Raw genomic sequence first — 13944 nt, 5'->3', positions numbered from 1 at the left:
TCTTTGCCTAATTTTCTTCGGGGAAGAGGTGGGAATCTCAGTGACTTTCACTCATGGTGTCTGATGAAGGGAGTAGAGTCTCTAAGCTTGGGTCAGGAAAGCAAATTACAGGATCCTGGGAGGGAGAGTAAAGGCTGTGTGGCAGTCAACCTTGCACTGATGTCCTGATGACCAAGGAGCAATCTTCTGGTGAACTTTTGAGTTCTACACCCCATGAAAGCTAAGACAAAGACTCATCTGGTGGAGATGTAGCATTTAGGTGTGAACTTGGTGGCAACAAGGCTATGTAAGACTGAACTAATTTGAGCCTCCTCTTCTTCCCCTTTTCTTCCCTTCACCCAGGTGGTTTCAGGGAGAGTATTCCATAGAGGTGATGGATTAATATTTTGGTATTCTTATTCTTGCTATGTCTTTGAATTAAATATTCTTGTGTGGGGCAGCTAGGTGGCACAGTGGATAGAGCACTGGCCCTGGATGCAGGAGGACCTGAGTTCAAATCTGGCCTCAGACACTTGATATTTACTAGCTGTGTGACCCTGGGCAAGTCACTTAACTCTCATTGCCCCACAAAAAGAAAAAACATCTTTTATAGCCTAATCAATTTAAGGGATTAAATGCTAATGGCTGGTGCTCTAGTCACTACCCCCCTAAAAATTGGGGAACACAGGTGGTGGTAACTTAAGCCAATAATATTAAAGAAAAGTACTAGCTTCCTAAAGGTATCCTGCAACCCTGTGGAAGCAATGTGAGCCTGGCCCTGAGTGGAGCCAGAGTAAACACACACACACACACACACACACACACACACACACACACACACACACACACATGTATTAGGACCTGAAAACATGGAAATATAGAGTACAGGTCAAAGTCTGTTTATCAGCCCAAGAAATAAATAGAAGTGTTGGAAGTAACTACTATCAATGACCAGTAAACCAAAGACATATTTCTGTGAGAATTAGAGTGCTACCAACCTGTTGAGAAAGACATTGCAGGGAAGCTCTGCCATGAAAAGAAAGCAGGTGAGTTAGCATCTGGAACTGATGTCTGCCGCCCATGGGTCCTGTCAATCAGTGTTACCAGCCAATTAGCTTGGAGCTGTGTGTGTAGATGACCTGTTTCAGGTTTCACAGGAGGCTTTTAGGAGAAGCAGCTGAGGAGCAGCCCTTTTGGTTCTGGAATGTAGCTTGGCGGGAGGTCGGAGGCTGGCTCTCTTAGATAGTTAGATGAAGTTTGCTTTTTACCTCTCTCTCTCTCTTCACTAACTTCTTTTTTGTTTTGTTTTGTTTTGGTTTTTTTGCAGGGCAATGAGGGTTAAGTGATTTGCCCAGGGTCACACAGCTAATAAATGTCAAGTGTCTAAGGCTGGATTTGAACTCAGGTCCTCCTGAATCCAGGGCCAGTGCTTTATCCACTGTGCGACCTAGCTGCCCGTCTTCACTAACTTGTAATGTACTTTAATAAATACTTAAAAGGCTAAACTCTTGCTAAAGCTTCTAATTTAAGGCAACCACTCATTAGATTTTAGACATCACAGCTAGAATTTTAGGCCTTTGCATTTCATATGGAGCCATTCTTGAATAGCTCTTCTCCACTTTCAAATTTCTCACCTTCCCAAAACACCAAACTGAGCTCCCTCACATAACCTATTGAATTTTTTTTTGGGGGGGAGGGGCAGGGCAATGAGTGTTAAGTGACTTGCCCAGGGTCACACACCTAGTAAGTGTCAAGTATCTGAGGCTGGATTTCAACTCAGTTCCTCCTGAATCCAGGGCTGGTCCTCTATCCACTGTGCCATATAGCTGCCCCCTTAATCTATTAAATCTTAACTTCAGTTTCCTGGCTCAGAAGTATCAAACATGCAGTCCACTCATGATTATTCCAAATGTGACCCAAACCAGGTTAAAAGATAATTGACAATATTTAACAAAATAAAAATATTAAAAATATAGATGCTTGTATATGGTTTTCTAAGTAAATATGGGGCCCACAGGGATCCTTATGTGTAATTTAATAGTCTCCCATTTCTAGTTGAGTTTGACACCACTTTTCAAGATCATATTCCTTTAATATCTTTGGAATCTGGGACCCAGGGTTGAATCAGAACAGCTTAATATATCATTTTTCATCTGGCTACTCTACTCTGGGGCTTCTCTGCCTGACTTTTCCACCATTCCCCAGAGATCTCATTAATGGGATAAACCCCTCTAAGATCTCATCAACTTTGGTTCTAAACCATATCACTTCCTTGGCCTGTGATTGGAGGGTGGCGCCATGGATTCCAAATCTTCATTTAAAGAAAGAGCCCCACCATAAACATCTAATTTCTCCCCTGTCTGCACTCCTGTCAGTCTTCTCTAATTAACTTCATGATGCCCTCTCTTTGGGTAGCTTCTCCCTTTATCCCACCATATCCTTTTGACTTTTGTTTTGTTTTGAGTTTTGTCTTTCCCTAAATTGAGAGCAAGTCTTTATCTTTTTGTATTTATAACCCCAGCATTTAAGATAGTGATTGAATAAAGGACCTTTAGTAACTTGGATGTGGGACTATATCCTTTGATCACACTTATTATCTATACCTGTATACCTGTAGCTCACTTCTGTCTAAGCCCAATCTTTCCCTGTACTCTGTGTGTTCTTCACACTCTGTGAGAGAGTGCACTCCAGACTTTATTTTTTTTTTTTTTTGCAATTGTTGGGAGTATGTGGAGAGTGGGAGACAGGGGTTGAAGTGGATGTAGAGTTCAGAATGCTATGCCCACTCTTTTTATTATACCATTCAATCAAATCTCTTTGTAAAATCTAATGTACTCTGGCTGATAATAAATAAGTAGCACACACGTGCATGTAAGTAATCATGAGTACTAGCAAACTGCTGGAACCTTCACAGCTACTTGAATATAGAACCCTGGGGTTAAAATTAATAATTCCCCTCTGGGGATCCTTGAGCCAACATGCCTTGGTAATGGGGAAGTACTCCCTGCAGGGGGTATTATATAATCACATATATTTATTGCTATAAAGAGGTTTGTGTATATGATATTTTTACTTTCTATATTGTGTCTTTTAGTCCATAAATTGATACTCCCTAATTTATGATTTTGAAAATAATTTCATAACAATCAGAAACAGAACATTTTGACAACATGAAGGCCACCTTAGTTTATCAAGTCCTATCTTTATCCCTAGTGCCAATTTATAATGCAAATGACATTTAGAAATATAAGAAATAATCAAAAGGGGAAAAAAAACAGTGAAATACTTTTAAAGATACAAGTTTTAATGATGTCTATTGTTTTTTACATTAGAGTCATTTCTAGTTATACCCATCTCCCCTATCTACTCCCATCCACACTCAGTGTACCTTCCCTAATGATAAAGAAAAGCAATTACACAAAAACTGTTGGACACAGTGACTGTGCCTGACAGTACATGTACAGTCACCACACCTGGGTATCTCAACAGTTATGCTTTTTGCTTGTTTGTTTGTTTTGTTCTCTGGTTAGTATGTTTTCCCTCATTTGGGGTCATCCCTGAGAGAAAAAAAATGAGGTACTATGAAAACATCATTGATGCTTAATTCAGATGACCTGGGTTGAAATGTAATATTCATGCTTACTATATCTGTGATTTTTGAATAAATAATTTAACTTCCTTGGTCTCAGTTTTTTTCACATGTAAAATGATGCAGTTGTATTATATCGCTTCAGAACTTCCTTCCAATTCTAAATCTCTAATCAAATAAAGATGAATAATGAAAATGAGGGTTAAAGGAACATCAGAGCAACCAAATGGTCATGTCTATATGTGTGTGGGGTGTACATACATGTAAAAAGTGAGAAAGGAAGTTCTATTGTTTCTATCTTAGTGACAATAAAGCTGATGCTATAGGCTAATGAAAGGCAGATGGATTGTGCATTGGATAGTGCACTGGGTCTGGAATCAGGAAGACTCATCTTCATGCATTCAAATGTGACTTCGGACCCTTACTAGTTGTGTAACCCTGGGCAAGTCCCAGTTTGCTTTAGTTCCCCAAATGGAGTCATAAAGAATCAGATATGCTTGAAAATTACTAAACAACAAAAAGAGTCTAATTATTATATATGAAACTATTACTTATGGTATATTTCTTTATTTCAGGACTAGCTAAAGCAGCCACCCCTACTTTGGCAATGGGTTGTTGCAGTCCTCAACTCCCCAACTTTAAGGCATCATTATAATCTTCAGGATGGCTGTATTTGGTAGGACTTTACAAAATTACTGCTGAGAAAGCTTCCCTTAGTTGATCATTTACCCACAAGTCAAGAACGGAATGGACAAGGATAACACAAATTATCAGATAACCCAGAACAAGAAAAAATAGGATTTAATTCCAGCCAGATGATTTTCAGTTAGGAAAATGCAGTAAGATATGAAAAGGGAACCCAAACTTATGGTTTTAAAATTGCAGAATTGTCTACAAGCATACTTAGCAAATAAGTAAAAATTTTAAAAGAATGAAAAGAAATGAGGGGAAAAAAATGATGGTTTTGTTTTCTTAAAAGGATTTTCTCTAGGCTCTTCTTGCCAGGGTTGTGACTAGTAGGATGTCTTCCTTTTTTATTTTCCTGTCATTTTATGTTCTTTGAATTTTTATACTCTGTTTCTCCCACTTTTTTATTTATTTACTCTTTTTGCCCATTTCTTATCTTCTGCTCTTAAATGATTTTTCTTAAATAAATTTTGTAGAATATATTTTCCTAATTAATTAACAAGAATTTATTAAGCATGTATTATGTATTAGCAATGGGAACACAAAACTAAAAGTGATGTAATCTCTGCCCTCAAAGAGTGAACTTATATTCTTCTATGAAGATACAACAAATAATAGGGAGTGGCAGCCAAGAAAGGAAATTTCGGCCTGGGTTATCTTGATTAATGAATGATATCCACAGCACAATAGATTGTCACATATTTTCAATAATAATAATAATAATAATAATAATAATAATAATCTCTACCATTTATATGTCATTTTGTGTTTTTCAAAGCACTTTAAAATATTATTTTTATCCTCATAACAACCCCGGGATATAGGTACTATTATTATTCCAATTTTATAGATGAAGAAACTGAGGCAGATAGAGATTAAGTGACCTGCCCAGGGTCATACAACTAGTAAATTCTTGAGACTGAATTAGAACTCAGGTCTTCCTCATTTCACATCCAGCATTCTATTCACTGTTCTACCTACCAGCAGCAATGGTGACATTCTTTTTTCTTGAGCAAGAAGTGAAGTGGGGTGCTGGGGTGGGGTGTGGTTTACTACAAAATGTATATGGTGTTAGGACAGTAGACAAGGTGATGTCCATGATAGTTAGGTTCTAGTGTCCTGATAGATTACTATGATGAATAAGATGAATCATGGCCTGGGAGTCTAAGGCTATTTAAATAAAGAGGCCTGAGTTGGAGACTGAATTATTCTTCAATTTCTAATCTAAACAACTCTATTCAAGAGGGAGTCTCAAAGCTTCTTGGGGGTAGGAACTGTTTCATTCCTTTGTCCTTTGTCTCTCTAAAAATTAGGATAGCATTTGAAACAGTGGGTTTCTAACAAATGTTTGTTGGATTGAATTAAAGAGAATGCATAAATGAACTGACTTCCAAGGTGGCTAATTATTCCTTACCACAGACCCTGGTGGCTTCTCTTAGTAGTTAGTATTGGGTTTTCCTTCAATAAGCCTTTCCTATGGTTGGATGCAGTCTCGTTTGCCTTACCTGCACCTTTATCAGACCTCTAATTTAAATTCATCAATGTTCAAAACAAAAAAAAAAAAAATATATATATATATATATATATATATATATATATATATATATATATATATATACTTTTGAGTCAGATTCTTCTGGATAAAATCCACAAGCCTGCTCAGTTAGATAGAAGTATGGATGTACCAAAGAAAAACGTGACAAGATTTTACCATATTGTGGTATTTATTAAATCAAATACACTAGATTTTACACATGTCTATTCTAACAAGTTTTCTTGACACTTTACCCTTACTAAAATAGTTTTCTTTCAAGGAGCGTGTCATAAATTATGGTGTAAATTGAACCTATATAGAGCATGCTACTACTAATCTAATCTGTACCATATTACTTGATTTGACAGATCTGACATTATCTGACAGATACAGATTGACTTAATTAAGAATTAATAGAAATAAATATAGGAAAGACAGACACAGACAGGATAATGCACATACCAAATCAATGAATATCATAAATGTGATTATTAGCCAAGAATCTTGTTGTGGCAAATGAGATTAGTATCTTTTTACTTTTAAGAGTAAGGAAATTAAAGAGGCAATATGGTATAGTGGATAGATTGCTGGACATTTGTTTGGGAGGATATGACTTTAAACCCTGCCCAATTCTTAATGGCTATGTGATTAAAGATAAAACACTGAGCCTTAGTTTCATCATCTGCAAAATGGGAATAATAAATTCTCTCATTTCTACCTTATAAGGTAATTATGAGAATCAAATAGGATGATGTATATAAAGTATTGTTTTGTAAATTTTAAAGCACTGTATGGAAATCAGTTGTTATTATGTCTTATATTTCTTATAAAATCTCAACTAATGCTAAATCACCTTCATTCTAGCCCTTTTCCTTCTCCCATTGGAACTCAAACTCCCATCCTGGGACCCTGATAAGTGACCTTACACCTCATATTGCCAACAGCCAGACCATAACACCAGTTCTAGGCAAGATTCAAATTCCCTTGTCACCTCACCCCCCTTTTTCTACTCTACCTAGTTTATGTTTTCTTCTCCTATAAAATGTAATCTCTTTGAAGTCAGGGATTATCATGCTTGCTTTTATTTATATCACCAGTGCTAAGCACATGTGGTGGCATAAAGTGTTTAATATTTGTTTCTTTTATTCATCTTAAACAATGCTTATATCCTATATCCAAAAACTGAGAACCCCTTCCCCACTAATAATGCCTTAAAGTATGGAACATTATCGCAGTCAATAATGCATTAAGTATTTATATATTGTATAGCAATTATGTGTCCAGCATTAACTCTAGGTATTTTGGGAAATACAGAAACATAAATTAGAAGTCGTTCCAATAAGGACCTTATAATTTACTAAGAAATGCAAGGCTAAGTAATGTAAGAAATAATAGTGAAAAAATAAAGACAGAATCAACCAACAAGCATTTTTAAAGGTTATTCCCAATTCAATATCACCTTAATTTCTCCCTCCTTAGATGCTAACCCAAATTCCCTCCACCCTGCCTTCTGGTTTAAGCACTCTCCTAAGAACCTTAGGATATCATATATCCCAGTATCAGCCTGTATACTAAGAGAAAAGAAATCAATTCCTTTTTCAAGGAGGCAATGTGGAAGGAAGTTTTCTGTGCTGGGTGGGACTCTAGCCAGTTCTACCTTGGGACAAAATGAGATACTAACAAGTAATTTAACAGTTAACAAAAGATAACAAGATAAGATATTCAACTGGAATAGACTTTGAGGATATCTCAATAGGATTCAGATAAATGAACCTCCACCCACCTCACACTAGCCTGAGGTCCTAATGGCTGCTTTGTACTCAAGACAAGAGGAAGTAACTGCAACTATCTTACCTTCCTGAGCCAGCCAAGTCTTGAAGCATATCTCAATACCTTTTTAAAAAAAAAAACAACAGTTTATATTGATGTATTTTGGTGGGTTTTTTTATAATACTATATTTTTCCCAAGTAGCTTAAGCATTCCTGCTCTAGCTTATTGAAGCATGTTTTAAAATGTGGCATGCAAATCTAGATGTTATAATTGTCCTAGTGTCCTAGTGTAGAATATGAGAGGCTGTTACCACACACCCTGGGCAGTGTGTTTCTATTGATGCAGCCTGACATATTAGCACTTCAGGCTACTGTTTCACAATGCTGGCTTGCATTTTTTTTTTTAATTTTAGCAGGGCAATGAGGGTTAAGTGACTTGCCCAGGGTCACACAGCTAGTAAGTGTCTGAGGCCGGATCCGAACTCAGGCACTCCTGAATCCAGGGCGGTGCTTTATCCACTGCGCCACCTAGCTGCCCCACTGGCTTGCATTTACTAGTACCAATCGAAAAAAAACAAAAACCAAAAATAATCATAAATAAAAGCAATTTTAGAATATCAGAAGTGCAGAGACCTCAGAAAGCTAATCTAATCCATATTTGAATATGTAGCTTGGTGGTGAAATAGGTAGAGGACCAGGCATGGAGTCAGGAAGACTCATCTTCCTCAGTTCAAATCTGGCCTCAGACACTTAATAGCTGTGCCACCTCTGATGATCTCATCAAGTCTCTGTGATACATATTAGGTCATCTTTAGTTGCTCAGGATAAGATCCCTAATTTATTTTATTATTCAGATTTAGAGCCTTGGTCTATAGACCTCAGTAGCCTATTAGTGCACTTCTGGATTTTACTTCCTCTCCACCCACTAACTTCTTACTCCTCTTAATTGTCAGAATGTTTCATGGCACAGCTGCAGCCCAATAAGTCCAAGGGGGGTGGGGAGGTAGAGGTGGCACACTCACCCATGATACAAATAGATGGTGTTGAGTGGGAAGCAGCCAAATTGTTAGCACTGGCAGCTGTGATTCCTTGTATCTCCTTTCCCCAATTCTATTAGCTCTCCTAAAACTAGATTTCTGGTAGCTACTTGGAGATTTGCATTTTGCCCCAGGCCAAGAACTTGAGCTCAGCATTTGACATGCAGACCACAACCTAGAATATTTCAAAATCTTTCTTAAATCCTTTTACTGGATCTTCTTATCTGTAGACACAATAGTTTGGAACCATTCCTTCTTATCTTGGTCAGTCAGGTTCTGGACTGGCTCCTTCTGTGGGACTGCTATGGTTAGGTCCAGATACAGGCTCCAGAACTCTTTCATCTGCTTAGTTTGACTTGATCCACCCTACAATAAAATAGGGAAGCAGTCTGGCTTCAATGCCCTTCACTCTAGAGAAACTGCCTGCTCCAAAGTCACCAATTGCCTCATCAATAACAAATAGCCTTTATTTTAGTCCTGATTTTTTTTTAACCTCTCTGCAACATTTGATACCCATGACCATTTCTTCTTGATTATCTATTCTTTTGGCTTCCATAATGCCATCCTCTCATGTTTCCCCTTCTGATGGCTTTTTTCCTTGGTTCAGCTCCTTCCATCTCCTAAAATCCCCCACCCACCCCCAGGGTCCCATTAAGTCTCTTTTCTCTTGTACATTATTTCCTTTGGTGATCTCTTTCATTCCTAGGAAATTCATTCTCACCTCTATGAAAACAAAACAAACAAACAGACAAAAAACTCCGAAAACTGTATCTCCAGCTTTCACCATTTTTAACCAGTGGACTCACATATATAATGAGGTCTCAAGATGTCTCAGCATTGTGCTAGATACCATGGTATATACAAAAAGAGGTGTGAGTCCTGCCTTCTACTTTCTTTCTTTTTTTTTAGTCTTAATATTATTTTTTTCCAGTTACATATAAAGATAGTTTTCAATATTATTATTTTTTTTTGGTGAGGTAATTGGGGTTAAGTGACTTTCCCAGGGTCCACACACAGCTAGTAAGTGTCAAGTGTCTGAGGTCGATTTGAACTCAGCTCCTCCTGACTCCAGGGCTGGTGCTCTATCCACTGCACCACCAGCTGCCCCAACATTCATTTTTAAAAGATTTGGAGTTCTACATTTTCTGCCTCTCTCCCTTTCCTCCCCCTCCCTGAGACAGAAAGCAATCTGATATAGGTTACATGTGTACAATCACATTAGACATATTTCCACATTGATCATGTTGTAAAAGAAGAATAAGAACAAAAAGGAAAAGCCTCAAAAAAGAAAAACAAAAAAAGTAAAAATAGTATGGTTCAATCTGCATTCAGATTCTCTTGTTCTTTTTCTGGATGTGAAGAGCATTTTCCATCATGAATTCTTTGGAATTGTCTTGAATCATTGTATTGCTAAGAAGAGCTAAGTCTATCACAGCTTATCATCACATGATATTGTTGTTACTATGTACAGTGTTCTCCTGGTTCTGCTCACTTCACCCAGCATCAGTCCACTGAAGTCTTTCCAGGTTTTTTTTCTGAAATCTGCTTGCTCATCATTTCTTACAGCACAATAGTATTCCATTACATTCTTATACGACAACTTGTTAAGCCATTCTCCAATTGATGGGCATCCCCTCAGTTTCCAATTCTTTGCCACCACAAATAGAACTGTTATAAATATTTTTGTACATGTGGGTCCTTTTCCCTTTTGTATTATCTCTTTGGGATATAGACCTAAAGTTGTATTGCTGTGTGAAAGGATATGTACAGCCCCATAGCCCTTAGGGCATAGTTTCAAATTGCTCTCCACCATGGTTGGATCAGTTCACAACTCCCCCAATAATACATTAGTGTTCTAATTGTTCCACATCTTCTCCAACATTTATTATTTTCTTTTTTTGTCATATTAGGCAATCTCATAGGTGGTACCTCAGAGTTCTTTAAATTTACATTCAGCTCTCTTCAGTTGTCTATAAGGTGCTCGGTTCTTCTTCGGAAGCTAAGGCCACTTTGGGGTGAATCCTCACTTCAGCTGGTGACTAGTACCAGTATAAACAAGTCTCTCCTCATCCATCTCCTGAAATGGCCGTCTCCTAGCTCTCTTGCATTTACTCTGCTCTCATCCTTCATGAAGATGAGGTTACTGTCAAGGAGGATAAAAGTAATGCCCTCATTAAAGCAGCAGGTATAAATGTTGAACGATTCTGGCCTGGATTATTTGCAAAGGCCCTGAACAATGTAAACATTGCAAGTCTCATCTGCAATGTAGGAGTTGGTGGACCTGCCCCAGCAGCTGGTGGTACTGCCCCTGCTGGAGGTGCTGCTCCTGCTCGCACAGCTGCCCCAGCTGAGGAGAAGAAGAAAGAGGAAGCAAAAAAAGAAGAATTCGAGGAGTCTGATGATGACATGGGCTTTGGTCTGTTTAACTAAATATATTTTTTGAAACATTAAATAAAAAGCTTGGCTAAAAAAAAATTTACATTAATCTATTCAATAATGGTTTAGAACATTTTTTTCATATGGCAATAGATAGCTTTGATTTCTTCATCTGAAAACTGTCTGTTCATACCCTTTTACCATTTCTCAATTGGGGAATGACGTGTAATCTTGTATATTTGATTCAATTCTCTATATATTTTAGATATGAGACCTTTATCAGAAACACTGCTTTTAAAAATTGCTGCCCAACTTTTTGCTTTCCTTATCATCTTGGCTGCATTGCTTCTGTTTGTACAAAACCTTCTTAATTTAATATAATCAAAATCACCCATTTTGCATTTCTTCATATTTTGTATCTCTTGTTTGGTCTTAAATTCTTCTCTTCTCCATAGATCTGAGAGGTAAATTATTCCTTCCTCTCCTAATTTTTGTATATCACCCTTTATGTCTAAATCATGTACCCATTTTGACCTTATTTTGTTATATGGTATAAGTTGTTAGTCTATGCCTAGTTTCTGCCATACTATCTTCCAGTTTTCCCAGCAGTTTTTGTCAAATAGTGACTTCTTATCCCAGAAACCAGAGGCTTTGGGTTTATCAAACAGCAGATACTATAGTAATTTACTACTGTGTCTCCTATGTCTAACATATTCCACTGATCCACCACTATTTCTTAGCCAGTACCAAATAGTTTTGATGACTACCCTTTTATAGTATAGTTTTAAATTTGGTACAGCTAGCCCACCTTCCTATGCATTTTTTTTTCATTAGTTCCCTTTATGTTCTTGACCTTTTGTTCTTCCAGATGAATTTTATTATACTTTATTTCTAGCTCTATAAAATAATTTTTAGGTAGTTTGATTGGTATGGCACTGAATAAGAAAATTAATTTGGTACAATTGTCATTTTTATTATATTAGCTCAGCCTATCCGTGAACAATTGATTATTTTTCCAGTTGTTAGATCTGATTTATTAGTGTGAAAAATACTTTGTAATTTTTGTTCATAGAGTTCCTAGGTTTTTCTTAGCATGTAGACTCCCAAATATTTTATATTGTCTGCCGTTGCTTTAAAATGGAATTTCTCTTTCTATCTCTTGCTGCTGGGCTTTATATATAGAAATGCTGATGATTTAGTGTGATTTATTTTATATCCTGAAACTTTGCTAAAGTTGTTAATTATTTCAAGTAATTTTTTAGTTGATTCTCTAAGTATCTCATCATATTATCTGCAAAGAGTGATAGTTCTGGTTCCTCCTTGCCTATTCTAATTCCTTCAATTTCTTTTTCCTCTCTTATTTCAAAAGCTAACACTTCTAGTACAACATTGAATAATAGAGGTGATAAGGGACATCTCTATTTCACTCCTGATCTTATTGGCAAGGCCTCTAAGTTATCCCCATTATATATAATGATTGCTGATGGTTTTAGGTAGATACTGCTTATCATATTAAAAGCTCCATTTATTCCTATGCTCTCTAGTGTTTTTAATAGGAATGAGTGCTGTAATTTGTCAAAAGATTTTTCTGAATTTATTAAGATAATCATATAGTTTTGGTTAGTTTTCTTTTTGATGTAGTTAATAATGTTGATAGTTTTCCTAATGCTGAACCAGCCCTGTATTCCCTGTATAAATCTCACCAGGTCATAGTATATTATCCTAATTATTGATTTAATTTCCATTTCATTGGTGGTGAATTCACTCCTTTTTGTTTTGATCCTGGTAGTTTGGTTTTCTTTTTTTTTTAATCCAATTAACTGAAGGCTTATCTATTTTATTGATTCTTTTTATAAAAGTAGTTCTTAGTTTTACATATTAATTCTATAGTTTTATTACTTTCAATTTTATTAATCTCTAATTTGATTTTCAGGATTGCTAACTTTGTAATTAATTGAGAATTTTAACTTGTTCCTTTTTTATTATTTTTTGTTGTATGCCCAATTCATTGATCTCCTCCTTCTTTATTTTATTCATGTAAGCATTTAGAGATATAAAACTTTTCCTAAGAAATGCTTTGACTACATCTCATACATTTTTGGTATGTTGTCTAATTATTGTCATTCTCTTTGGTGAAATTATTGTTTCTATGATTTGTTTTTTGGCCTGATCATTCCTTTGGATGATATTTAGTTTCCATTTAATTTTTAAAGACCTTTTTTTTTTTTTAAGTGAGGCAATTGGGGTTAAGTGATTTGCCCAGGGTCACACAGCTAGTACGTGTGTTAAGTGTTTGAGGCCGGATTTGAACTCAGGTACTCCTGACTCCAGGGCTGGTGCTCTATCCACTGCACCACCAGCTCCCCCCATTTAATTTTTAGTCTATCTTTCCATGGCATTTTATTACCCATAATTTTTTTTCACCATGATCTGAAAAGGATGCATTTCCTATTTCTGCCTTTTTGCATTTGACTGTGAGATTTTTGTGCCCTAATTCATGGTAATTTTTGTGTATGTTTCTCCAGAAGTCTATCATATCTAACTTTTCTAAAATCCTATTATCACCTTAACTTCTTATTTATTTGGTGGTTAGATTTATCTAATTCTGGGAGGGGTGAGGTTGAAATCCCCCATTGGTATAGTTTTGCAGTCTGTTTCTTCCTATAAGTCACTTAACTTCTCCTCTCAGAATTTGGATGCTATACCACTTGGTGCATTTGTGTTTAGTATTGATATAACTTCATTGTCTATGGTACCTTTTAGCAAGATGTAATTTCCTTCCTTATCTCTTTTAATTAGATCTAATTTTGCTTTTGCTTTGTCTGAGATAAGGATCCCTACCCCTGCTTTTTTTCCCTTCAGTTTCATAATTTATTCTGCTCCAACCTTTTACCTTTACTCTGCATGTATTTCTTTGCCTCAAATGTTTGTTTGTTTTTTGTAAATAACATATTGTAGGATTTCAGTTTTGA

The 13944-nt window shown here is 36.4% G+C and overlaps 1 pseudogene; it reads left to right on the top strand.

The window, feature by feature from the left end:
• The first annotated feature begins 10678 nt into the window (after positions 1-10678).
• Positions 10679-11026, top strand: LOC122747712 (annotated as a pseudogene).
• Positions 11027-13944: the final 2918 nt, after the last annotated feature.

The sequence above is a fragment of the Dromiciops gliroides genome, chromosome 3 (genome assembly GCF_019393635.1).
Source record: "Dromiciops gliroides isolate mDroGli1 chromosome 3, mDroGli1.pri, whole genome shotgun sequence".
In the NCBI taxonomy this organism is placed as follows: domain Eukaryota; kingdom Metazoa; phylum Chordata; class Mammalia; order Microbiotheria; family Microbiotheriidae; genus Dromiciops; species Dromiciops gliroides.
This window is presented reverse-complemented; position numbering and strand designations above follow the sequence as displayed.